Here is a 27,886-nt window from a genome sequence, read left to right as displayed (position 1 = left end):
GCAGCCCTGAGTAGAAGGGTTGCATAACCACGGACTGTCCCGTGTCATATCTGAGTCAACGTTACTGAGAAGATAAGGCACTTTTACTCCCAGCTAGCATGGGTGGTGTGGGTTTTGTGTTGGATGCTCTCGCAGTCCATTTCATTGTGACATGGCTGTTGATTATAGGTGGCTGGATATACCTGTAAGCCAGTACGTTCCTTGCTCGTAATGGTAAGCCAATGACTATAACAGCTGACTTCAAGCGAGGAGACCTGGGTTTAGCTGTGCTTACCACTGATTCCATATGTGAACCCGGATAATCCATTAATTTGCGTTCAGCTTGTTATCCTGCATTTCATTTGGAAATTGTGACACCAATCTTTTTAAACCCTTCAGTTAACTTTGACTAGAATTTGTGGTAGGAAGTCAATCCAAACACTGTTGTTACAATAAGGAGGGTTTCTGTTACAGGGGCTTAGAAGTTCAAGGGAAAAGAATTAGTTCCAGTTATTGAGTCTGATAATCATGATCAAGCCTTGGTAGCCTCCAGTTGAGCAGCATAATCTGTTGAAAGGTTGTCTTTATCAGTTTTCCAGCTGGCTTTATTAGAAGGAGGAGGAAATCCTCCTCCTCCTCTCTGAACACCAGAGCAAGCAAGACAACAACTTTATGTACCGGTTTCTCTGTTTCAAGGATGATTTAAAAGAATCTGAGGGAGGCTCAAAAGTCACATCAGCATTCACATTTAGTTTCTTCTCCCTTTGCTCAGTGATGGTTTAGTGATGATATTCAGTCAACTGCAATGTGAGTTGATCCAGACCTGTAGTGAAAGTTCATACTAGGAGCTTTAAAAGTCAATGGTGTGTACCTGGTACTTAGGTTTAGTAGACCCATCAATAATTAGCCTGAGCATGCTAAATAGCCAGGACAAGCGGGGCAGAGAGACCTAGCATAAACAACATTTCACTCTTCTTCATTTTTTTTTGTTGAAGTGCTCATGTCTTGCCAAATGGCCAGTGTACATATGAACACAATGTCCCTGTTCTGAGGAGCTTTGTTTAAGAACAGCTAGGAAAGGATAAGAATAAATATGTACATATTTTTAAATCCAAATCACCTAGATTCCCCAGGGAAGTCTGGCATTGGGAGTTTTTTAGGCAGGTTTGAAAATGGGAAGTGTCCTTGTGCTGTGGATGGGCTCAGAAGTGAGGAAAGAGGCATGATCACATGAAACTATGCATGGGGTGTTGGTGAAGAGGCCAACAAATATAGGTGTGAGAACATTCATGATTTGAGAGCAAAGATTTTCTAAGAATACAGTATTACCTTGAGTTGTTGCCGCAAAATCACTCTCTGTGATGCTGAGGGGTTCAAAACATCCCTCTGTCCAGGCAAACCCATTCCAAAAAAGTAATAATAAATCACAATTTGTGAAATGAACAGATATGCAGAAAGAGAGCCTGGCTTTTATCTTGCATATGTGGAGCTGAAAAAAATGGCTTCCTCAATCAGTGGCACATTAGCTTTCATCCCCCTCCTTTAGCTAACATCTTCCATCACTGATTTGCTCTTCTCTTTGATGTACTTTTTTGTTTTCAAACAGCTTATTCTTTCATAAGGAACAATCAGCTTCTCCTGTGGGCAGAACATCAGTAAACACACTAGAGAAAAATGGAAGAGATGATAATATAAATTTATCTTCTGAAAAAGTTCCTGTTCCAGAAAACTAAGCAAGATCTCTTCCTCCCCAATGACATTTCTCTAATAACCATTTCGTAGTAACAAGGCTACGAACAAAAGAATCTTAATAGCTTTAGGCTGCTGTACTGTTCAGTCAGATTCACTGTTCAAGGTGGAAGGATTTAGATGATGAGGATTTCAGCTGCTTTTGGTATTTTTAGCCTGAGCAACAATGGTTAAATGACAATATTTTAATATGTTTGCACCTCACATTTCAGCGTTGTACAGCCAATTTCTCTGCTAGGAACTAATACAAAGCAGCTTGAAGTCTATGTAATTCTCTTCATTAACTTTAAAAACCTTTCTACCAGGCCTTTAAGTCAAGGTCAATATTGGTTTTATTCCCTTAATCTATTATCCAGTGAGATAGATCAGTAAGAGGGCACAACAACCCTTTTACAGATGGTCGGACCAAGGAAGTCAGAGCCACGTCTGACTGTGGTCAGTTTGATCAGCTGTAGCTCTGGCACATCTCCACCCCTTCCACCAGTCTGCAGCATCTCTCCTTGTCGAAGCCTGCTGAATCCTACTGGGTTCAGTACAGTGCCTGTATCCTAAAGGATCCTTATAAAGTTGCAGGCTCCACCAAGTCATAAATGAGATCACGTTTTAATTAAAGCTTGACATTATATAATATATGTGGTGCATAATATTTAGGAAACTCTAGCAGGAATTACATAAGAGTTTGTTGCAGTATTTAAAAACTGTCAAATTTCACCCCGTTTTTGCTGCTGGTGTTGCTGGGGATTTCCTCCAAAGCCCTTCCCTGGACCATATCCTACTTATGGCTGTTTTCATAGCTAAACTATGCAGATATCTCAAGGTCAAGGTTATCTTTTTTCAATCAGTGGGTGTGTCATGAACACCGCACATCGTGGGTTCCCTGGTGTTATGAGTAGCCTTGTTAAACTCGTATAGATGCTTGTGAAGTCGATTATCCTATGGATGGGAGCCAAGATTCACTTTCTGGCTTGAAATTCATCACTTCTGCTTACAGACAGTATCCTTCCTTTCAGCTTTTATTTATTACTCTTCTAGCAAATATATTATGGTGGAAGGAATTATTATGACAGCTCTGGATAAAAACGTCCTTGACTTATATCATCTCTTCTCCTTATCATGTGGCAAAGTGCAACTGGTTAATTCACAGTTCATCCCATGTGAAGAACCTTCCCACATTCAGTAGAAATGTTTGTTATTTTCCTCCTTTAGACACCTGTTCAATTGCCTGTGGATTGGCCAGTGTGCCTATGAACAGTGGTCTCCAAAGGGATGTCCTGGCTGGGGACAGCTGGGGTTCAGTCCCTCTCTGTTCCTCTGCTGTATTACCTCCTTCACCATCACACGGAGATGTGAAAACAGTGTGTGGAAATCAGCCCTTCTTTCCTGCTTTTTCTCTCACTTGATAGATGCAGAGACTGGGGTAGGGTAGGGAGTTCTCCTTGTAATATGCCCTGGAAGGGAGTAAGTCTTAATTTTATTTATTTATTTATTTATTTAAGTCTCAAAAAATGATTATCTGATTATTTCGATGTTTACTCCGTCTATTAAAGGATGATGCTTCTGTGTACAATTCTAGCAAATCCAAGCCTTTCTTTGCAGGGAACACTTTGTTAATGACTTCTTTTGCGTGAGCTCCCTGTACTTTGTTTTCATTATTTAGGCTCCTACTATCGGGAAGATGAATAGCTGGTTGCTAGTGGCTGTCACTGTTATCACTTAGCGCCAGGTGATTAGTAGTAGCCTGCACTGAGTATGTTCTCCCTCTACTTTGGACATGTAGCTTATCCGTAAAACTAACAGTTGCTTCACATTCAATTTGTCATCCCTGTCCTTGAAAATAGAAGCAGATTTGTGGATACTCCCCAGTGTGCAATACACGTCTTGTTCACTGCAGCAACAGCTGATGAGTGACTTGGGGATGGGGAAGGGGAAAGACGTGGCTTCCAGTAAATAAGAGCCACTGGAGGCAGAAGCAGAGCTGGGCAGACAGGTAGCGAGGAATGCCACATACATGGACTAGATGGGTTGTCACTGAGTTTTTCTGTTTGTCACTGCTGATTAAACCCCTCATTTGTAACTCATGGGGGTGTAATTCTGAACTCCTTCCACTTCATGCCAAGCTTTTCAGACCACAGTGTTCATCCTGGGAAATCTGTGTTTCGTTTCACTTGCTGCACTGCTGTATTAGAGATCTAATATCAGACACAATCGTTGACCAGCCTGGTTTCAAAAATCACTATTATTTATTGCAATATATTGATTATCTTTCTTTGGAAAATAGGTCTTATATAAGGTGCTTAACACCAAGCCTTCAGGACTGCGAGTTCCTCCGGAAATTTTTGTCTTTAGTCATATGAGCAGGGCCCTGTCCCCCTTTCCCTGCCTTCTCTAGGGAAACAGGATGCTGTTGTCTTACTCAGCACAGCTTGTATCCATCTGGCACTGCAGCCATCTAAACCCAATTAGAGAAAGCACAAGAAAGAAAAAGCAGTGAAAGCTGATTTTCTGAAATTGTGCTACCTTTGTTATCAGTCTGTGATCAACGTTGTGGTAATTGGTGACAACAGCTGAGGAAATGCTGGTTATTACAGAGGGTGAACGTCCATGTCTGTCATCTGAGTCCAACTTGCTTATCTTCAAATCAGAGCATGGGGTCATTAAAACAACATAATATTATTACATTGATGGAACAGACAGTCTGCTAAATTCTTGGATACCAGATGGCAAATGCAGCTTGAGTTGGCAAATTGTTGCTCTTCTTCCTGCCGTGAAAAGGCTTTTTAGCTACAAGCATAATAAAAACAGAACAGAAAACTAAGGAGAAATTTCCTTAATCAAACATAAGAGACTTGAAAGAAAATAGTAACACCAAAAATGTTAGACAAAAGTATAAGAACAGATTTTGTTCCAGTGCATTCTGATTTATTCTTCCTGCATGAGAGCTCTGAGGGCAAAGCCTGCTGATTTTACTGTACAGAGAACTCTAATGACCTCAACAGGAATTTATTATTAAAATCAGGTAAAATAAAATAAGGAAAGGGATGAGAGTGTTAAAAAGGTAGAATTAATAAGGAATAGCTGATGATAAGGACCACAAAAGTAAAACCTCTTAAATTATGGAGTTGTTTCTACATACAAACTATGTCACTCCAAATGAGACTACACGAAGCCTTGTAGGTATGCTTTAGTAGGCAGTCATGTCCTGCTGGTGGACTTGTTAGATGGAAAGATAAATCTTCCCATCTCTAATTTCAGAAAATCTAGGAAACCTTCTGGGGTCTTGCAAAACTGAAGAGATTATACTGCCTTTTCAGTATATGCACATAATGTGCCTTGAAATGCAATCATAAAAACCTCTGCAAATCTAAATCCCAAAGGCAATCAGCGTATTTTGGTGGAAATCTCAAGAGACCTTAGTTGCCTAGTCTTCACTGTACAAACAAATAAATGCCACTTGTCCTGTAATTTTCATCATGGGATCAAAATATGTTTGGTTTCGTATGTTCTCAATGATGAGGGCTCCGATTTCTACGAGTCTGGCATTTCTTTCTGGTGGTATCACTCCTGGCCGCATCCTGTAATGCTTTCAGACATTGTGGGGAGTGCTTTAGTCTGTGAACGATACCAGGACAGCCTCTAACTTTGTCACAAGTGGATCTAAATGTAGAATTCAATTTCTTTGATTTGTTCTTTTTTTTTTCCTTTTTTAAACTGGTAACAAGTCTTCCCCACATATTCCTTCCTGAATGAGTAGGGCCTTAAGTAAATGAAGTAATTCATGCTAATTTTGATAGGGAGGATTCTGTAGGAGAAGTTGAGGTTATCCATTGAAATGCCCTCTGCCTCTTCCTTTATGTAGCACACCATGTGTTCCTCTCTCAGACCTATTGCTTTGTGTGAGAACACAAGAACAGTTGTACAGGGGCCAGCCAGAAGCCCACCTACCTCCATGTCTCTTTGCCAAAGCAGATTCATAAGGAAAAATAAAGAAAACGACAAGCATCTAATGATACTTCTCCCACTCTCTAATGACTTGCAGGTTGGGGATTTCCTGAGCCAGAAAACATATTACTGACTTTGGAAAGTGGGCCATTTGCCCCAGACAAGTGGTTTGTGATGTGATTGTCCCATTCATTTTGCTGGCACCATTTAGAGAGCATTTTGATCAGCCCAGATTCTTGCCTCAAACTAGAGTGCTCATTTGAGTCCTGATTATTTATCGTTGTTATGAGTTTTCCTGTTTGTGGCCTTCTCATTTAATGACGAGTGCTGCAGATGGCTTATAAATTGAGACATATTTTAAACTAAGTATGAAGCTGGTTGTGTAACCTCAGCTGCCTTGGGATTTATACTGGAAAAAAAAAAAGAAAAAAAAGACTTTCCTTGCAAGTACTCAACAATCACTGCTCAGTGAATGAAGGGGCATGGATGTCATTTTACATCAGCTCTACTTGCTTACATTCCTTGTGGCTGGAGGCAGAACTTAAAAAGCCATTGGATATGGCTGATAGAGGGAGGTAATAAAACAGCACAGAGGAACAAAGAAATGCAAACTTAAAAAGATAACAGCATCACTCCAAAATGATCTCTTCCTAAGGTCTGTGTTTTTAGGGAAAAGGAATTGCTTGTCTTCTGTATTCTGTTTTCTGCTGCACAGGCAGAAATGAAGAAAATAAAAGAAAGGGAAGGGAAGGGAAGGGAAGGGAAGGGAAGGGAAGGGAAGGGAAGGGAAGGGAAGGGAAGGGAAGGGAAGGGAAGGGAAGGAAGGGAAGGGAAGGGAAGGGAAGGGAAGGGAAGGGAAGGGAAGGGAAGGGAAGGGAAGGGAAGGGAAGGGAAGGGAAGGGAAGGGAAGGGAAGGGAAGGGAAGGGAAGGGAAGGGAAGGGAAGGGAAGGGAAGGGAAGGGAAGGGAAGGGAAGGGAAGGGAAGGGAAGGGAAGGGAAGGGAAGGGAAGGGAAGGGAAGGGAAGGGAAGGGAAAGGGAAAGGGAAAGGGAAAGGGAAAGGGAAAGGGAAAGGGAAAGGGAAAGGAAAGGAAAGGAAAGGAAAGGAAAGGAAAGGAAAGGAAAGGAAAGGAAAGGAAAGGAAAGGAAAGGAAAGGAAAGGAAAGGAAAGGAAAGGAAAGGAAAGGAAAGGAAAGGAAAGGAAAGGAAAGGAAAGGAAAGGAAAGGAAAGGAAAGGAAAGGAAAGGAAAGGAAAGGAAAGGAAAGGAAAGGAAAGGAAAGGAAAGGAAAGGAAAGGAAAGGAAAGGAAAGGAAAGGAAAGGAAAGGAAAGGAAAGGAAAGGAAAGGAAAGGAAAGGAAAGGAAAGGAAAGGAAATATAGCAGTGCAGTTGTAGATTAATACTCAAAAATCAAAGGAAGGTTTATGCTGTGAGATTCTCAGGATGTGATTAACCACCTCATTTTCCCTGCTGTCTAGCTTCTTTGATGACTGAGGGGACTTTGACAGGTACAGGAAACATTTGAAAGAGCTGCTATGCACCTCCTGACATCCTCTGTGAAGCCTCTCGATTTGCTCATCTGGGTGCGGATTCCTTGCTGTTGTTCAGTAGCAGCATTTATGATGGCTTAATACCATCCTCAGACAAGAAGGGAATCTGCATCATCCTGACAAACGATGACCTGACTTCTTGCCATGACCTCATCGTACTGTGGCTGCATCGCCCGGTGCACAACAGTGGGCACAACACCAGCAAGGCCAAGGCACCACAGCCTGATGCAAACTGGTGCAGGTCTTCTTCTCAGTGACCCAGCAGCTCTTGTAATTGCATTGCACTTGCTGCCCTGGCTTTCCATCAACTGTTAGACAAGATCATGTTGTAACCGTGTAGCTGGCTTGGGCCTAAGCTAAGTACCAGATGGCTGGGAGGAAGGTGGTTCCAGAGGTGCTCCCCTGGTGTCATGGGTCAGGTATTTTCTGTACTGGGAATGTTTTCTTCTTTTTTTTTTTTTTTTTTTCAAGAGGAGATCTGTGATTCTGGGCAAACTCAACGTGAACTGTCATGCATCTTCTCCTGTCTGGGCAGGATGAATACTCTTGACCTTTGCCTTCTATAACAAAAAAGCAGAATAAAGTGTACTTTCAAAAAACTCTCAAAGGCCTTTGAGAAGGAAATATATTTGCTGTAGTGAGACAGTCAGGGTTACACAGCATTATGTGTTCAGTGCCATTTGAGAGGATTTAAGAGACCACATGGTCTCTTGCTGTCTCTCCAGAGGGGTGAGGACTTCTCATGGATCCTGTGTTGTATCTGCTGGGCCTGTGTGGACAACTCAGGTGCTCCAGGACGGCCCCATGCAGCTGAATCCGGGCAACTGAAAATACCCTTCAGCCGTATCCAAATGTCCTGAGGTGGAACACTTATGCACCCATACTATATACATGGTGGAAGTTGGTCACAGCCAGCAGTGGTGAGTGCAGAGTGAGAACCTATGCAGGGGGGAGCACAAAGCCACTCCCAGCCCAGTGCTGTGGTCCAGTTGCAGTAAGCCTGCAGAAACCTGACAGACCTTAATATGACACCAGTGAAAGTTTTAGCTAGATAAGACCTGAACTTAAGAAGTATAAAGTCATTACGACTTAGATCATGACAACCTCATTCTTGAATATCCTCTGGCTGCCTTTGGCCGTTCCGGCAGTGCAAAGCTGCTGCAGCTAAGCATGTACAGCTGTACTAGGATGCAAATGCTTCCACAGTTCTGCAAGAAGCAGAACACCAGTCAGTCAGGCTTGTTCAGTACTGCGTATCAGTTTTCACCAATGCAAAGTGGGTGTAAAATGTGACCTGATCAATCCTGTCCTCTTTCTTGCTGCGCAGAGGGGTGAGGCCCTGGGGGAGCCGTGTGTGTGTGCTTTGGTGGAGCTACTGACAGAGAGAGTAAGTTGTATCTCACCACACATTTCAACAAGCCCCCACTTACACAAGGCATATGGTGTGTAGGACAGGCAACCGTATATCTAAGGTGGCTTTTGACTGACAGTGCAGTTTATGAAAGCATTTCTAACTGTGTGGCAGAACCCAGCCTCCAAAAACCCAGCCACAAAAGGCTACCTGAGCAGAGAGGCTTTATGGTGTGGGCCGATTCATTTGCCTGTAGAGAACATAGTGCTTGTGGCAGCTGCTTTCTCATCCCAGGAACCAATTTAGCATCCCCTTCTCCATATCATTCAGACAATAAATTACACTTTAATCTAAATCTTGTACATTATTCCTACTACAATACCTGGGCATTTTCCCCATATCTTTTTTCAACATCTCCCTTGGATCCTCTTTATCAGGTATATTGTTTCATATTAAGTGAGTTATTGGGTTTGCCAGGTAAGGAATTTATGCTCAGCATGAAAATGAGCAATACACTGTCCTTAACATTATTCCCCTTCAACAAACAGAGCAGATAGCCCAAGCTTCAAATTTACCTAAAGAAAAGAAACAAAGATGATTTGAGGAAGTATCTTATTTGGATGGAGTTATTTCCTGAATATTCTGCCTTCAGTCAGCCACGTGCATGTGAAGTCTCTGTGAAAAAGCATGTCAGACAGAGGTTGGGGAAAGGGAGAATTTTTATCACCAACCAACATAGTGATGTGCACAGCAACACAAGTCTCTGCTGCAGTAAAATTATTTATGCATGGGAGTGTGCCTTCATCAGGGGATCTTACAATGCCCAGTTCTTTAATATTCTCTAGCATGCCGATCAAAGTATGCTACAGACCATGGAACAGGGGGCTCACCTTGATGTCGCTGAACTTAGACAGAACAAGCACTTGAATACCATGTTGATGGGATTCAAGTAAATTTTCTAGATTTTGAACTATCCATTGCTCTACTGACTGAAGAAAATTACAGTTTGGATCAGAGTCTGTTGTCATCAGAGTTGGTCTGTACATCCATGCAAAAAGTTTGTATGAACAGTAAGCATTGCAGTAAAAAACGGTGAATGCAGAAAACTCTTGGCTCTTGTGGAAGTGATGGCTTCTGCAAAATCCTAGCAGGGAAGCAGATGTTTTGATTCTCCACCAGGAGGGTGAAATGAAATTTTGATTCAAGTCTGGCTGCCACTTATCTGGGTTCACCTTAGCTGCTGTTGTACATCATGTGATGGTTATGTTCTTGGGGCATCCACAACAACTCTTGCAGGAGGCACTGAAATGACTCAGTAGTTAATGGCAAATAAATACTAGGAATGTTGAAATGATTAGTTTGGGTCAAAAACTATGGAAATATTTATTCAGCATGCTGCATTTATCATAGAATCATAGAATATTCCGAGTTGGAAGAGACCCATAAGGATCATCGAGTCCAACTCCTGGCACCACACAGGTCTACCCAAAATTTTAGACTGTATGACTAAGTGCACAGTCCAAGTGCTTCTTAAACTCCAACAAGTTTGGTGCAGTGACTACTTCCCTGAGGAGCCTGTTCCAGTGTGCAACCACCCTCTCAGTGAAGAACCTCTTCCTGATGTCTAGCCTAAACCTCCCCTGTCGCAGCTTTACCCCATTCCCACAGGTCCTATTGCTTGCTACTAAAGAGAATAGGTCAGCGCCTGTCCCTCCACTCCCCCTCATGAGGAAGCTGTAGACCACGATAAGGCCTCCCCTCAGCCTCCTCTTTTCCAGGCTGAACAGGCCAAGTGACCTCAGCCGCTCCTCATTCATCTTCTCCTCTAGGCCCTTCACCATCTTTGTCGCCCAGTATCTTACTGACTTGAAGAAAGGGGCTTTAATCTATCCTGGTTTGTTTACTAACGAAGGAGCACGAAAGACATGCATGTCCTTGTCTCTGAAGAGGAGGTGAAGGAACAGCTAGTGCAAGGAACACAAAAATCAGTTGTGCCAGACTAATATGTGGTTGTATCTGAGCTTGGAGACTGCAAGCCTCTTCAGACTTCCAGATCTAGAGGAACACTGGCTGCAGCCTAAAAGCCACGTGTACATAAGCTGCCCCAAGCCAGCCAATCTTCTTCCCGTGACCTGCCAGGAAACAGCAATGTAGACATGTAACCAAATTAAAGCCCAAACCTTCAGCCCAGTCCTTGACCTGAATAGTGAGTTAGGATCCGGATCCTGGCATTTATACGTGATAGCTTATACGCAGTCGAAGTAAATAGTGTAGTCAGAGGTCACGGGGATAGATTTTGAAAAGTCCTACATAAAGAAAAGATCTCAGAAAAGCAGATTTAAATAACATTAATGTCAAGAAAAGGAATTCTGATTGCTACATTCTTTATCTGTCATGACTAGACAGATGAAAATATATGATGGCAATTTTGCCTTTAAGGTAATTTTCTTTTTTCTTTTATTTATTTATTTTTTATTTTAACAGGCTCTGTACTAATTTTCTTCACAGAATGACTAACAGAAATATGACCCTTGTGCACCTTTTGTAGTTAATTCATTAGGTCAACTCTAACCACTAAGCCTCTTGTCAGGTTATTTCTATTAGTGATAAGGAGCAATTGACCTTAAAAGACTGAAGCCAGGTAGATGAGCCGATTCCACAAGGTCTCTTGGCTCCACCCTTGTTAAGTGAAATCTGCCAGGTGTGGATCATTTGACCTTTGCTATATAGGAAGCATGAGGAGCTAGGGGGAACTGCCTCCCCAGGGGAGTTTGAGGCTTGGGTTGTCTAGGGTGCTTTTCTCTTGTGGTGAAAGGGACTCAGTGTTCCCTAGTGGGCTGCTTTTTCTTCGTGTTTTCTAGCATCTCTGTGAAAGAGTTTTAGTGACTCTATGAGCTACCTACGTTGGTGGTGCCTTCTCAGAACAGTAAAACCCTGGTGGTCCTACTTCACTGCGAAGCAGTTTGGAAGGAAGTGACTCAAGTTCAGAAGTTGGCATGTAAGTGTTCTTGGGTTCTATGGTTGCTCAATGTGGAGGAGTTTGAGTACTTCCTTCACCTTGTCTGTTTTCAGTGAAATTACTTACATGGATTCCAAGCTTCCTTCTCAGCCCTAAAAAAATAAAATAATAATAATAAAAAAAACAACTCAGAAGCACAAGTGCATATAGGTAAGCCTGACTTTGAAGAATGTTCTTAAGTATTTGTTAAGATTGAACAACAGGCTGTGTGAAAAAGGTGCCTTAATGTGAACTCAAATTTTGCTTTGTGGTAAGTAGAAACAGATCTGGATAGATACTGGTTGCATGTTTGTTATTTTCACTAAGTGGAAATGGTGAGAATGTGCTGTTCATAAAAGTAATGTTGTTTTCACAATATGCAAGTCAAAAGCAGTATGAAGAAAGTCTGTCTTCTTCCCTACAGGCCTGCGTCTTGGCTGTGGAGAAACTTTCTGAAGAGGTCCACCAACTTAAAGAGAAGTGATCTTCCTCCCCACCTGTACGAACCAGTGTCTTGGCTATCAGGGGTAAGTGTCCTTCCAGACAAGTAAATAATGCCAATGTGTACAACTAACTTGTAAATGCCTTATTTTGTGGCAGCTTTTTGGCACTTTGTGGGGCTTAACTGTACTTCAGTGAGAAGTATGTCTTCTGGTGTGAACTGAAATTATACATCTATGCCACAATGTCTTTTTTTTGGGGGGGGGGGGGGGGGGGGGGGCAGGTAAAATTCCTTATGGACACCTGAAGGAGTTGCAAAATAATAAAAAAAAAAATTAGGTGAAGGAAAAAATCCTTCTCTGTTATTGTTTTTCTTTTCCACACAGTCTTAAAAGGAAGGTCCCATTTTCTGGCCTTTGGCAGATAGTAAGCATGCTGGAACACTTCACATTACGTAGACCATATTTGTCTGAAATGGGAATATCATACATATAGTCTGCTGCAGGTTCAAAAGTAGCCTATGCCTCAGGTACTGCTTTATGCCTTTGCTTTTGTTACTACATCCTTGTAAGTCTTCAAAAGGGAAATGAAATTATCCTATTCAGAAGAAACACCATCCAGAAGAAACTTCAGTTGTGAGGGCCTGAATTCGCACTGAAACCAAAGGCGGATATAGAATCGTAGAGCAGCCTGAGTTGGGATGGTCCCATAAGGATCACCAAGTTGAACTCCTGGCACCATGCAGGTCTACCAAAGAATTCAGACCATGTGACTAAGTGCACAGTCCAAGCGCTTCTTAAGCTCTGACAGGCTTGGTGCAGTGACCACTTCCCTGACGAGCCTGTTCCAGTGTGCGACCACCCTCTCAGTGAAGAACCTCTTCCTGATGTCTAGCCTAAACCTCTCCTACCTCGGCTTGACACCATTCCTCTGGGTCCTATGGTCCTATCACTGGTGACTAAAGAGAACACATGGGTGCCTGCCCCTACACTCCCCCTCATCAGGAAGCTGTAGGCTGCAATGAGGTCTCCCCTCAGCCTCCTCTTTTCCAGGCTGAACAGGCCAAGTGACCTCAGCTGCTCCTCATACATCTTCCCCTCTAGGCCCTTCACCATCTTCATAGCCCTCTTCTGGACACTCTCCAACAGAAAACCATCTTCTGTTTTTATTTTCTGTATTTCCTATTCTTGGCATTTGCATTTAATAAGATCATAAAGTTTCAAAGCTTCAATAGAGTGAGATGAAAACAAACCGAAATAAAAGGCTGTTATTTTTGATCACTGGGTAATGGGACATACCACAGGATTCTATAGATAGCCTGTTTCTGATCCCAGCAAGTGAAATGAGCAAGGAGCATCCCTCCCATTCATAGTAGCTCTGAACCAAGTAGCAAAGAGGTTTTTCCCGTGTGAGCAATTTCAATTATTTCTGGGTAGTTTGTTGCCTTTGCAGCATTAATCTTATCTGAGTTAAAAAAGAGCATGTATTTGCTCATGGTGATTTTCATACTGCTGTACATGATTTTCACTTTCAACCTAACAGATAAGTGTGGATTTACAGCACAACAAAGACATGGACCTGTTAGAACAGGTTCAGAGGAGGGCCACAAAAATGATCAAAAGGCCAGAACACCTCTCCTGTGAACAAAGGCTGAGAGAGCTGGGATTGGATAGCCTAGAGAACAGAAGGCTTCAGGGAAACCTTATAGTGGCCTTTCAATACTTAAAGGGGGATTATAAGAATGATGGAGAGAGACTTTTTAGAAGGGCACGTAGTGATAGGACAAGAGGTAACAGTTTGAAATTAAAAGAGGGTATATTTAGATTAGATATTAGGAAGAAATTCTTCACGATGAGGGTGGTGAGGCACTGGCACAGGTTGCCTGGAGAAGTTGTGGATTCCTCATCTCTGGAGGTGTTCAAGGCCAGGCTGGATGGGGCCTTGGGCAACCTGGTCTATTGAGAGATGTCCCTGTCCATGGCAGAGTGGTCGGACAAGATGATCTTTAAAGGCCTCTTCCAACTCCAATAATTCTATAATACTAGGATTCTATGATTCTACATGACCACTGCATCACTGAGATTCTTTCATAGCACTTTTCAAGGAAATTTTTATATTTGTCCTGCAAGAGAAAGAATAGACCTGTCTGAGGCCTGTAAAGGTGAAAGGCAGAAATAACAAGCCATAAGTTTTTATTTTGTTTATTTATTTTTTAAATTTCCTTTTACATGAATGTTTTATGCATTTGTGTTACTCTCTGGGCTTCAGTAGGGATAGTTTTAATAAGCACTCCCAAAAAGGAGAGTGACTCGTATAATGCCTGATTTCTGCATGAAACTAGGGTTTCACTTGGGTGGTCAGTAAGAGGGTTGTCTGAGATGGATTGATTTATGTCCTGCATTTTTAAAATCAATTTGAATACAGCTAGAGATTCTCTACCACAATTACCTTCATCCTCCTTGCTGGGGTTCTTTTTTTTTTTTTTCCCTGCTACTGCACTATAATGATTAAATAACAATGAAAGGAATCTCTGGGGCTAAAGCATCTGCCTAAAATCTGAAGTTTGACTCAGAATGATATTCCTTTGTGTCTAAACTAAGGTTTTGCTGTGCTTGCATACTACCATGTTGTGACGCAGCAAACTGCACAGCAGCAAGCTGAGGGGTATTGATAAAACCAGGAAATTAGGATAAAGGCAGCAAATTTAGAAGAAACATAAGTATTTTATATACATATATATATATTTCACAACAATTAATGAAAAATGCTGGCTAAAATGCATGGGCAAGCTCTGAAAGCATGTTGTGGTGTCTGGGATTGCCTATATTAGTATTTGTTGTGAACAGCACTGGGTCTAGAGACTGGGTCTAGGGAAGATAGGTGTTTTTTTCTCCTGACAATCTAAATGGACAGTGGTTGGATAGTCTACCTTTTACAGCTGTGTGGGGCAAAAGGATATTTGTCACCCAGTTGCATTGCTACAGTGTTGGACTCTGCTCACTAACACAGACACATGACTGAACCTACTCCTCTAGAAGTGGAAAGCTTAGACACGTGAAGGCGCTTGCCTTCCTTTGCCCTTGATTGGCTGGTTAACACTCTGCAGCTTTTACTGCTGCAACAGCTTTTTTTCTTTTTTCTTTTTTTTCTTTTTCTTTTTTTCTTTTCCCTCTTTTCTTTTCTCCCTCTTTTCTTTTCTCCCTCTTTTCTTTTCTCCCTCTTTTCTTTTCTCCCTCTTTTCTTTTCTCCTCTTTTCTTTTCTCCCTCTTTTCTTTTCTCCCTCTTTTCTTTTCTCCCTCTTTTCTTTTCTCCCTCTTTTCTTTTCTCCCTCTTTTCTTTTCTCCCTCTTTTCTTTTCTCCCTCTTTTCTTTTCTCCCTCTTTTCTTTTCTCCTCTTTTCTTTTCTCCCTCTTTTCTTTTCTCCCTCTTTTCTTTTCTCCCTCTTTTCTTTTCTCCCTCTTTTCTTTTCTCCCTCTTTTCTTTTCTCCCTCTTTTCTTTTCTCCCTCTTTTCTTTTCTCCCTCTTTTCTTTTCTCCCTCTTTTCTTTTCTCCCTCTTTTCTTTTCTCCCTCTTTTCTTTTCTCCCTCTTTTCTTTTCTCCCTCTTTTCTTTTCTCCCTCTTTTCTTTTCTCCCTCTTTTCTTTTCTCCCTCTTTTCTTTTCTCCCTCTTTTTCCCCCTTGCTCAGAAGCAAGTTATACTTTATTTCGGGTGTAACTCCGTGCCTGTCGCATGTGTAAGTTCATTGTTTTGTTCCTTGGTCAATGCTAGATAATTCCCAGTTACTGTCTGAGTTTTGTCTTTTTCTCCTGCTACTTCTTTCTCTGTCTCTTTGGAATTAATAAAAGCAGGAAGACCTGAAAACAACTCAGCTTCACTTTTATGTCCTAAATAGGAGGGTCTTAGGTGTATTCTTGTGGGCTTCTCTCCCAGCCACCTTAGAAACACCCATTATGAACGTACCAACTATATGTCCTATGCAGCAGTGCACTGCAATGGTAAAGTCTCTGGTGTTGGTCATGGAGAAAAGCAGTAGTTTCCTAGTGGTTTGATATCTGTTTTTCAAATGCTCTCCTCTGTACCTGAGTAATGATGTTTGAATGATGGCCCATTAAGAAGAGGGGGATAGAGAGGAAATGCTCTTTGGGATAATAATGGGGGAGTATCAGTCCCGCACCACCCACAATGTACCCACGTACGCTGTTTACAAAGTAGGTGTCACACAACCTGGAGAACAGGAGGGCCAATTAATGTGTAGAGGCTGCACTGTTGAATAAGTGCCACTGGAAAACTGGCCTGAAACAGAGACAGAAGTTCATTCATATCTGTTGTAACCAGCATCAGAGAGAGTGATGAGCTGATATGCCCTTCTCTCTGAGATGACATGCCCTCAGTGAGCATGCATCAGGGCTCAGTTACATGTAAACTCCTCTGAGCCTGTAGCAGACAGGCTGTATTTAATTTATTGGTCCCTCTCTCTAGCAACTGAACGGAGGAAGATGTCAGACATCACCCAGTTTCACAGTTCATGTGTTGAGCTTGTTTCCAAGGTAAATATTGGACTAGCTTTTGGTAATTTTCCATCTCTCTCCCTATCTCATTCTCAATCTCTGCAGTAGTAAATCAGCCGGGAGGGTGTGTGAACAGTCTGTGAACTCCCTCACCACAACACACTATGCTCTGAGCTCCTTACCTGGAGTCAAGAAGCTTGGATGAGATCAGGTGCTTTGTGTGAATGAAGTCACTTTTAATCTGAGATGCTTGCTGTACATTCCCACATCGTTTGTGCCATGTAAAATAATCTCCAAGTTGCTCAGGATACATGATTTTGAGAGGTGTCAAAGGGATCTGGGGATTGTGAGGTTGGACTTTCTTCCTTCCACCTTTTTCTTCTGTGTTTCAGTGCCATCAGTACCACATCTGTGCTAGCTGCAATAGCTTGTGGTAGTCCTACATGTGGTGTTTTCAGACTGGTTCCATTGATTTCCTTCCATTCCCTAGCTCAGCACCTGGGAAGGAGCATTACTGAAACTTTTTCACTCCATTTGAACACAAAAGATCCATCTCAAAATGGTTCTGCATATAGCCACTTTTTCTGGTGTGCTAAAATGGTTTTCTGTCAGTCTCTGAGGACTTGGCTCTCTTCTAAGGTGTTATCAACTTCCATGGAGTAGAACAGAACAATTTAGCAGAGGATTCAACACAGAGTATTTTATGTCGTTCTTTCCCCAATGACACAAATGACAAACATTAAAAAACATCAGACAAACAAAAACACAAAGAATGGGGAACAAGCTTCCTCCATACCACTAGCAGTTCAACTCGAGAGCCCTGAACATATGTAGAGAGAGTTTTAGATAAATAAAAATGCTAAAAATCTCTGGATTTCTCTGATACAGTCTTGACTTTAATGAGTTGCTTCCCAGTTAAAATCTCTCTTTGGTAACTGCTTGCGTAAAGTTTTTCCATCTTCTTCTGTATGCCCTTCTCTGCCTCTGGGTTCTGGTTTGGTGATGAATGCACGGTTGCTTTTTTAATGAGGCACGCTCGGGGCACAGGACGCTGAGGAAGGAGGTACACAACCCTTTTGGCAGCTTTGACACCAGTTCTTCTGGTGGTCATGCGCGAGTCACACGGCCTTCCCTCTACCAAGTTTCTTCTCAGAATAACAGGAGTCATTCACCCTTTTCAATCTACATCACTTGAATTTTGTGGTTATTAGTTTAGCAGTGTACTGGACGAAGTTGTGGATTGCAGCTTTCCTCATGGCAATTGCATATGGGAAGTCCTAGAGGTAAGGAGTGGAGCAGACACCTCAGCTAGCCTGTGGTATTAGGGTTATGAAAGGAAATTCATGTGAGCAGCATCACACACCTTTGGGAGCAGTGGTGTGTGTTGGTACACCCTTGCTTTCACTTGTCCTGCTGGAATAAGAAAAGGAATGTCTTCCAGTAAGAATTATGATGACAGGGTTTTCAAATAAAGCTTTATTTCTGAGCAGTTGAGAAAAAGCATGTCAGCAACAGTTGCTCTGAATGAATAGTGTGATCTGAATTTTGTGATTTTATAAAGTGATTAAGTGACTTTGTACTTTGTTCTCTTTCGCTGGAATGAAACAATACATTTTCATGCCAGTCTGTTGTCTTTTAATAGTGTATTTTTTATTACTCTGTGTTGAGATAAATTTCCTTTGATTCCCACAACAGATGATAAGAGAGAATTAAAAAAAAAACACCAAAGGCTTGCAGTTAAAATACTCAGGTGAATTAAACAAGAAATAAGGCTTAAATCAGCTGAATCAAATTACTTTTTGCTTGTGAAATTACCTCCGAGTTGTGAATCAGAAGATTTGGCTCCTGTTCCTCCTGAACATTTATTTGTGTTTTTCAGCCCCAATAAGTTACTTTGCACTTCCTAACACTGCAGTTTCATCTGAGTTGTGCAGATGTACTGCCCTCCTTGTGAGGCAGGTACATACTGTCTTCAGTTTCCCGATGAGTAAGCCAAGACACAAAAGTCTTCGTTGAGCTGCTGAAGGTGATGCAGAGGGTGAGCCAGGGCAGGTCCACGGAGCTAACGCAGGACCCTGTGCGTTGGCTGAGCTGTTACAGCTTGACGAGTGAGCTCATTTCCACGGGGCCCTTAGTGTGGCTCGGAGGTCATGCTGGTAGGTTTGTGTAATTTGTTAAAATATATGTTAGTAGATTTGGGTACATTATGAGCACATCACTGGACTGTAACCTGGATTGTAAAGAGCAGCAGCATGACATCATCCCTGCCTATTAGGCAGGCAGTGATCTCTGCAGCGGAGGGGGAGGGAATACACTGCCCCCAGATCTCTTGCTCTAGAGCAGGCTCCATGGATGTGAATAAAATAAGTGATCAAAAGGGGAAGATCTTCAGAAGGAAATGATCAGTGGGGTTGCAGAAGGGAATTCTCTTGCTTTGGTTTCATGGGGAAGAAAGAAGGGAAAGCCACAGGAGCCATGAGAAATCAAAGCGTGAAATACTCACAGGGAACGAATGGTTGGTAGCTTTAACAACCATTTTAACAGGGTCAGAGAAGAATAAAAGGACTTATTGAGTTCACTTGCTGAGACAGAGCTTATACAACGCTCATTTGGCTGGCAGAATGGAAAATGGCAGCAATCCTGGGAGTTCAAGAACAACCCTTGGGCTGCAGACACATGATTATATGCCAATGAAGAATACAGTTAATTAAGGACAGCAGAGCAGAAGTAGCTATACTTTGGTGTCACGCTTTGCCTTGTTCTTTATTATGACTGTCCTAGTTGCTTTTGGAAGCTTCCAAAATTTGCTACAAAAATGTCGTAGTTCTCTATTGCATGGAAACATCTTGAAGGATAGTTACAGGGTACAGAAGGAGATTGAGGTTCCATTCATACAGAATAGTTCCTCTCTGAATATGACAGGATATCGTCCTGTCCCCTGCTATGAACTGACCCTGCTTCTGGCTCTGTGGAAAATGTGGTGGTGGTTTTACCTTGCTAGGTAGCTGAACTCTACAACAACTGCTCTCTCACTCCCCCTCCTCAGAAGAGGAGGGGAAGAAGAAAAGAAAAAAACAATTCACAGTTTGAGACAAGGATAGATTAATTAAAGGAAAAGTAATTATTAAGGTAAAATTATTATTAAGGTAAAATTAAATAATTTAACTAAAGGGAAAAGAAAAGGGGGGAAGGGGAACCAACCACCACCAAAACAAAACAACAACAACAAAAAGCAAACAAAAAACTAAACCCTGTTCAGAATGAAAGCCTAATGGGGAGACTGTTGAGAGTCTTCCAGGCAAGAAGAGAAGAGAGATGATGAATAACTGGGTAATATACATGAAGGGCATGTTTTGTTTCATGCCAGAGCAGAGGCTAAAGAACTCCAGTTACTTAAGTCAGTGATTATCAGCAGATTTCAGGTTTTGATTCCAGTAGTGAAGCCAACCAAAGGTTATATCTGATTTTAGTAAGAGCATGATAAGATCAGCGTTGGGGGCATAACAAAAACCTCCATGGGATCTGGAATATTATACTGAAGTTTTTTAGCATCTGCTAACCTTAATTGATCTACACAGGACAACAGATTGGGATGTTCTGAGACGCAGTATTGTCAAGTCCCAGCAGTTTTCTGGACTTTGCACTAGAAATGCCTCTTCTTATTTGCACATCTTTCATCACGAAAGACCAAGCTGTGTAGAAACAAGCCAGCCAAATTCAAGCTGTGATCTCTTCTGCCAGGCTGGTGCCCAGCAGTTCTATTAATTATGTCTATTTTGTCTAGGAAAAAAGGTCCAAACAAATTTACTTAAGCACCAGTTTAAGTTAAGAAGTAATTGTACAACCATTTCTTTAGTTCATAGCCATCCAGCTCCCTGGCACTAGTTGTGTGTTAGCAGACGTATTTTTGCTTCCATGTGAAACATCTGGTTACTGAACAGAGGCAAGATATTTTTAAAAGTGTTTTAACTGTTTCCCCACAGGAAATAGAGTCCTGCAGCAAACACAGTTCTGTGTAAAATGGTTTATGTGGCAGAGAAAAAGACTTAGGTGAAAAAGTGTCCATGGTATTCTGAGTGTCATGCTTTCTGTGACTTGTGGTCATCCAAGTTTGTTGAATTTCATTCTCCACACCACCTTGAGAAGACCTGCCTCATTTCCCTTCTCCCAGTAGTGATCTTGCCTTCTGATAGTCCCTAGCTGCCTGCAAGCTGAAAACATGCACCATCCAAATGCAATGCTGAGGAAGTCCATGGCATTGTATGGCCACCATATTTCCTGTTGATGACAAGAGAGGCTTTAACATTGTTTTTGCTGACTGGCTCTTTTCAAAGTTGTAAAGGAATCTTGAAAGGACTGCAAAATCCATTCATAATGTCTGAAACTGTCACTTTTTTTGTCTAGGAATATTATCAGAAGTCTTGCAAATTTTTGACAAGATGCAGCCTTTCTATAGCATTTCAAAACTACAGTGCTTCAGCCTCTGTCAGCTCCAGAAGAAATCACCAGTCAGACTACTTGCTAGATGAAATGTTATGGAAGATTCAAATTTACATGAGTTTCAGGTTAAATTCTTTGTTACGTTCATGGCAAAGGGCTACAAAACTCAGAATGAGTTACAATGTCATGCATTATATGGCTTTGTCCATCCATTGAATTAAAAACATTTTACAGTACCTAATTGCTGTCGTCCCCAATTACAAATGAAGAAGGGGAAGCATTAAGAGACTGCCAAGGGTAACAAAACTTGTCACTGGGAAGAGCTGGAAACATGGTCTCGACCCACGAGCTTGGTGTTGCTCAGTGTCCTCCCATCACCTCCTAACAGTTCAGAGGTGAGATCCTAGCTCAGCTGAAGCAGTGGAAGTTTGACAGTTGACTTCAGTGAGCCCAAAATATAATCCCATAGGATTATTCTGCCTTTGTTTAGGTTATCCAAACTTCCCGTGACAGTCAATCAGTCTGGACTCTTTAAAGCAGAGCTTTAAAGTCCGGACTCTTTAAGGCTTTCTTTCTTCCTCTGTGCTGGGGCGTATTTCCTTCAGAAGAAGGAATTATCTTGTGCTTCATCTCAGCTGTGATGTGGCCTGTAGGTTGTATCTGCTTCACAGTCTAGAAAGAAGCTGATTAACTCCACTGCACATACTGCACTAAAAATAATACTAAATAAACATATATGTATATATTTTTAAGTACATTAATTGTTTGATTCATCCTCTAGTATTTATTTTTTAAAGAAAACATGACATGAGTAGAAGTTTCCATTGCTATATTGTCGATGAGTATTACAACAAATATGAATGCCAAGGAGACAAACATAGCTGGGGACTCAAATAAACTTCTATTAACCGGAGCTCCAAAGATCAGCACAGCCTGTATTTCTTGGATCATATTCTGCTCATTTACTTCTTGAGGATTATAACTGAAAGTATCAAAAGATTTGAAGATGTGGAAGCAACTGTCTATTCATTTGTTTATTCAATGCAGGAATATGTTTGCATTAGGCAGCCATCCAAAAGCAACTTCTATTAAAAGAGAATGGGTCACAGCAGGACACTTAAAAATGTCTTTTTTTCAGTAGCATGCTGCAAGCACCCGTTATTTCCAGTTGTTTTGTAAATGAATGAGATTTACTTTCTTATGTATTACTTACAAAAAATAAAGTAGAAACAAAAGAAATCATATAAGTGGAAAAATCACAGACATAAACAGATACATTTTCATTGTATTTAAGTATTAAGTGCTATTAGACAAAGTGATAGTGCCAAGTGAGTGCAGAAATTAAACAAGCTCCCATATTTAAAGGCAATAAGAATGCAAGTTAGTCAAATAAGACAAAAATAATGCTTTGTAGTTTCATGTCTCAAAGGGAAGCATGACCTTTCCAAGATCATACAGAGCTGAAAGCCACCACTCTCATTCATCCTGAATTGCAGCTTGCTCTTCAATCACAGCTACAGCCTATGTAAAGGAAACAGGAATTGAGATTAGGCTTAGGTTGCTAAATATGCAAACTTGCCTGGGTTTTTCTCCTGTTGCTTTTCATATCTTCCAGGTTAAAGCCAACACATGGACAGCTCGTTAGCATGAGCTGGCTGGTGGGCAGCACTGTGTAAAGGCATGATAAATTGATTACATGTCAAAGGACTGAGGTTTCCATACAGCTGAGGGGCAGGATCAGAATTTTGCACAACTGTTCTCAAGATAGATTTCTCTTTATGGTCATTTTAGCAAATTTGTGTAATCCACAATAGAGTTTTCTTGTCCTGCAGAGTTGAAAATGAATGTGATAATCTGGAAGGTAATTAACTGACAGTCTTTCAAGAGGGTGCTTAGGTCATCCAATTTTTTTTTTTTTTTTCTGGTCAGGTCTCTATTTTTCTGGGATACTACCTGCGTCGGTCAAAAATTTCAGGGCATTAGGAAAGTTTCAAATTTAAAATCTGTTTTAACTGTTGTTAGAAGGTTGCGTCAGTTCTTATTTCCCTGTTCAACACTGGCTTGCTTAACCAGAGTGAAATCTTCTGTTCCTCAAGTATTATATATACTCTTCTCTTATTTGCTGTTTGGGAAAGATGTGGAATTCTTATACGAGTAACAGATAAGTGAGACCATATGTGGTATAATAGGTTGTATTCCCATTATGTTGCTCTTGGCACCTCTCATATCCTCTGAGTAAGTATAAAACTGTGTCTCCCTTTTCCCCCTCCTCACAAGAACATAGACTCAGTTCTGCATTTGCCATTGTGCTGACTTCTAATGAGCCAAAAAAATCCAGTTACAAGCCTACCCTCAAGACTGTGTGAGTGCACCTCTTAAAAAGTGATTAATTTTAACATGGCTCACCAGGGTGTTTAGAGAAAGAGAGATGTCATGGTGTCTGGCCCTTTTGCTTGCTGGAAAGGCTAGGCATAAAATGCATTTGGGAAAGAGAAGTATGAGTGCATAAATCTGGATCTATTTGTATTTTTATCAATCTGCATTTTGAAGGAATTCTAAAAAGCTAGTGGGGTGATTTTGGAGATCTTCATCTGGAAAGTTGTTGGGGATTACAGTTTAACTGGTGAAAAATCAGTACATTTAAGAACAAATTCATAGTAATACAAATAATCAAGGCATTTGCATGGTATCAGAGGCATGAAACTGATGTACTTGCATTGTGTGTAAAACTTTAAAGAAACTTGCACGTAACCAAAACTGGGAGTAGACTGAGGGCCAAAACAGGGAAGTAAGATGGGTTGTTTTGTCTTTGTCAATGAATCAATCAGCAGTATCTTATACTGGAGCTGGAAAGAACTGAAACAATCAAGCTACAGGATACAGGGTGCTATCTTAAGAATTGCATCTAATCCACAGCCACTGAAAAATGTTACGATCTTCAGAAGACCTTACTGAAAAATGGTGTTTGTTCTCCACACACAGAATTTTTACTGGGAAGGGGCGGGGGGGTTAGTAGTGAAGGAAGGGGGAAAATCTGGTTTCCATTGGAAACATTTTAAAATGGAAATTTCCAACCACCTCTATAGTTAATGAGGAAATAGAACATTTTGTTGCAAAGATTTCATTGGGAAACAATTTCCGTTTTTCATCAGAAAGCTTTCCAGCCCGATTTTTCCAAGCGGCTCTGGTTGTCTCACATAGTGGCTGCTGGAAAAGCTGGTGGAACAGATGGGAAAGAGCACAACTCTGCTGGCTTCCAAAGTGTAGCATCCTGCAGTGGGGGAATTTCCCCAAGTGAGGGGCAGCAAGGGGATTAAATGATACCCAGAGCAGTTCTGATTACACTCATCGGAGGGCAGTGGTGCACAGAAGCATTGACTGGCTCTGTGCTGTATCAAAGGGTCGCACGACTTATTATACATCGCAGAAGGATCGTATCATGCACCAGTGAAATGGAGTCTGTTGTGGGATGGAAAATAGCAATGGCTGGACCTCAAAAAAGGTTCAGTTTCAGCTTGGGATACCACAGAAAAGTCAACATTTGCTAACAGTTACCAGCCTACTGGTATCTGAGACACCACATTTTCCATTTATACTTAGAGCAGGAAGTAACTGTGGTCTTTTCATACACCACAGTGTGGTAATTTTTTCTGGCAAATACTCACTTTTTAATGATGACCACTATATTTTCCATTGTGTGTGCTAGAGCTTTGTTTAAAGCTTAAGGCAGTTGCGATGCTTCGTGTTAATCATTCATCCATATGGAAATGTAAGTAACATACACTTCATAGAACACTTAGTAGAATACTCACAGAGATCATATACAGATGGAGTAGAGAAAATTCACCCCTGACAGTCCCCCTGCAGTCCTTGAGCATACATCTTCTGTCTTCTAGGTTTGCTGATACGTGTTTCTTTCTAAATCATCCTCATGGCTCTGACAAGATCAGACCAAGTCAAGATAAAAACAGCTACAGCTGTTCCCTTCCTTGCAGGTCAGATCTTTCTTCTTTGAAAAGGGCCTGCCTGTGCTGTCTGGTGTTTTTGAGGTCTGCTGCATCCACAGCTGAAACTCCCACCCCAGCCAGCAGAGCTGAGACTCAAGCATCTCAGCAGAGTGATGCTGCAGGCCACTGCTGCTGGCTGAGTCACAGCACCAGCTCTCGCACAAGTCCACTCAAGGGCACACCTCTACCCGTTAGCTCTATTACAAGGGGCTTATGGCAAAGCTTTTGTGCACAGCAACAAGCCAGGGCCACTTACTTGACCTTGGACATCTGGCTTTTGACATAATTTGTAAACACTTTTAGGAGCACAGTGAATAAGATCGGGAGGATTTAGCTATAGTTATTTTCATTTTTGCCTGCTACAAGTTCTGGGATCCATCAGCGTAGCCAGGGCAAAGGACCACACCACTGAGCAGCTGACTGCACACTCACAGGTGTGCAATCACAGCACACTCACAGGCACACTCTGTTGAACAACAGAGTACAACTGTTTCCTTTCCTGCAAATGAATTAAGACGAGATTTTGCTAGTCCTCTGGTAAGGAAGGAAGCAGAAATTTTTCCTCACTTAGGGTTGGAGGGGGTCTCAGAGTAGGAGCTATGCTCCATCCACGTGGCTGCCATATTGATATGATTTTGGGGGAGAAGTAAGCTGTGCTTCTAGAGAAACTTGAACCCTCCCTGTCTGGAGGGAGAGCCTTTTTTCCTCTGTGAGAGCAGACGCCACCAGTAACTGCTAACAAACACAGTGAGGGCTTTTAACCACTTCCCCCCAGTGGAGAAGTATTCCCAGCAAAATCACCCATACCGCAGTCTATTTTGGGCTGCCCAGGGATGTGTGGTCCATCCCTTATGTGCAAGAAAATGAGTTGGTGTGGCAGAAGGTCACATTGTCTGGATGGGGAACCCCTCACTGAGCTCAGTGAGGAAAACAAGCACTGAGAAGAGGTGGACAGGACACTGAATGGGAATACAGAAGCACCTCCTGGGTTTGCTGGGATGGAAACAGGAAGAACCAGCCTTGGCTGGAGTTAAACTGAGGAGGGATATGGAGGGCAGCAAAGGCGTTTCTACAGGTACCTCAGCAGCAGAGGCAGGGCTATTCCTGGATGGGTTAGGTAGTACTGTGATGAAGGACACTGAAAACACTAAGGGACTCGGTGCTTCCTTTGTCTCAGCCTTTACCAGCAAAGTCTGCTCTTGGGCCTCCCAGGTCTCAGCACCTAGAGAGCTCCAGCACAGCCCCAGTGCTCATGAGATGCAGCCCTGGAGAGGAGCCATACTTGGGCTGCTCACGGGTTGTAGGTATCTCAAGACCCAGCAGTGGCCAGACCTGACACGACACAAATTGTAGTGGGTGGTATCCTTGTCTGGTGAAAGGGAAGTTCCTTGTGTCCTCCCAAAGAACAGGAAGAGTTTGTCTTGTGCTTCAGAGCAACAGATTTATCTTTGGATGATGGCTAGCTGATCACAACCCAGAAGCTGTCTCTCACCAGGCAGGTTTACAAGGACTACTCTCCCTTCTAGGCAAATACTGAAAGCCCAGATTCCACCTGGCTTGGCGTTTTGAAATTAGAGGGAAAACAGCAGGGAACTTGTAAGGCTCACATGAGAGGCAGGAAGAACTGTGCCCTGGGGCTCCTAGAAATGTAGGATTGGTCTTCAGCTTATGGAAGTTATATCTATTTTATGGCATTTGAAGGACCTGACCTGTTATATTTATTCTGCAGATGACCCCTTTGACCTGCTGCTGTTTCTACCTTTTTAATGAGGTTCTCAAAAAACATTTATCTATTAAATCAGGTCATTAAAAAAATTACATTTCCTTCCTGAAGCCCATTGTGGTTTTTCTGTCTAAGAAAACTGGGACACACAACTATCATTTCCCATGTGCATGATCATGGAACAGTATCAGCAGAGACCAGGGTCATTTCTATAGATTGAACACTGTCCCTCTCCCCATCTTCAAAGTGCTAAATAAACAATAGTGTTCCAAAACCAGAGAACAAACCAAAGTGTGTCTTGTTAAACAAAGCATTTCAAACAAAAAGGAAAACCTACATTTTCAGTGGTTGCCCCCCCCCCCCCCCCCCCAATTATCTATTTGTCTGAGTCTAATCGTATTTGAAGCCCAGATTTAGGCCATAGTGAGTGTTTGTCTGCATGAACTCAGAGGTAAGGTGACAGAGGTGACAGCGTTTCCAACAGGTCACTCTGGAAGACCTTCAGAAGACTCAGAGGCCTTGCAGCACACTTGCAAGCTGAATGTATCCATTAACAGTGAGGGCTACTGAGGGAATTAAGTGGGAAAAGCTTGTGCCCGTGTTGTAAATATTTTTAGTACCCAGACCAGGGAGGCTGCATACCAACTGACCTTTGGGGATGATTTGGGGGAGCAAAGTCCCTCCCACTGTAAGCAAAGAGCAGGTTCAAGACCACCCGATGACACTGAACAGGTGCAAGTCCATGGGGCCTGATGACTGCATCCCAGGGTCCTGAGGGAGCTGGCTGATGGAGTTGCCAAGCCTCTCTCCGTCATATGGGAAAAGTCCTGGCAGTCAGGTGAAGTCCCTGGTGACTGGGAAAAGGGAAACATCACTCACATTTTTAACAAGGTTAGAAAGAAGGACCTGGGGAACTACAGACCAGTGAGCCTCACCTCTGTCCCTGGCAAGATCATGGAAAAGATCCTCCTGGAAGCAATGTCAAAGTACATGGAAGACAAAGAGGTGATCTGAGACAGCCAGCATGGCTTCACCAAGGGCAAATCATGCCTGACCAACCTGGTGGCCTTTTATGATTGAGTGACTGCATCAGTCAGCAAGAGAAGACCAACCAATGTCATCTACCGGGTCTTCTGCAAGGCCTTTGACACGATCCCACAGGACATCCTGGTGTCAGAATTGGAAAGAGATGAATATGATGGGTG

This window comes from Anser cygnoides, chromosome 3, assembly GCF_040182565.1.
Source record: "Anser cygnoides isolate HZ-2024a breed goose chromosome 3, Taihu_goose_T2T_genome, whole genome shotgun sequence".
NCBI lineage: Eukaryota > Metazoa > Chordata > Aves > Anseriformes > Anatidae > Anser > Anser cygnoides.
This window is presented reverse-complemented; position numbering follows the sequence as displayed.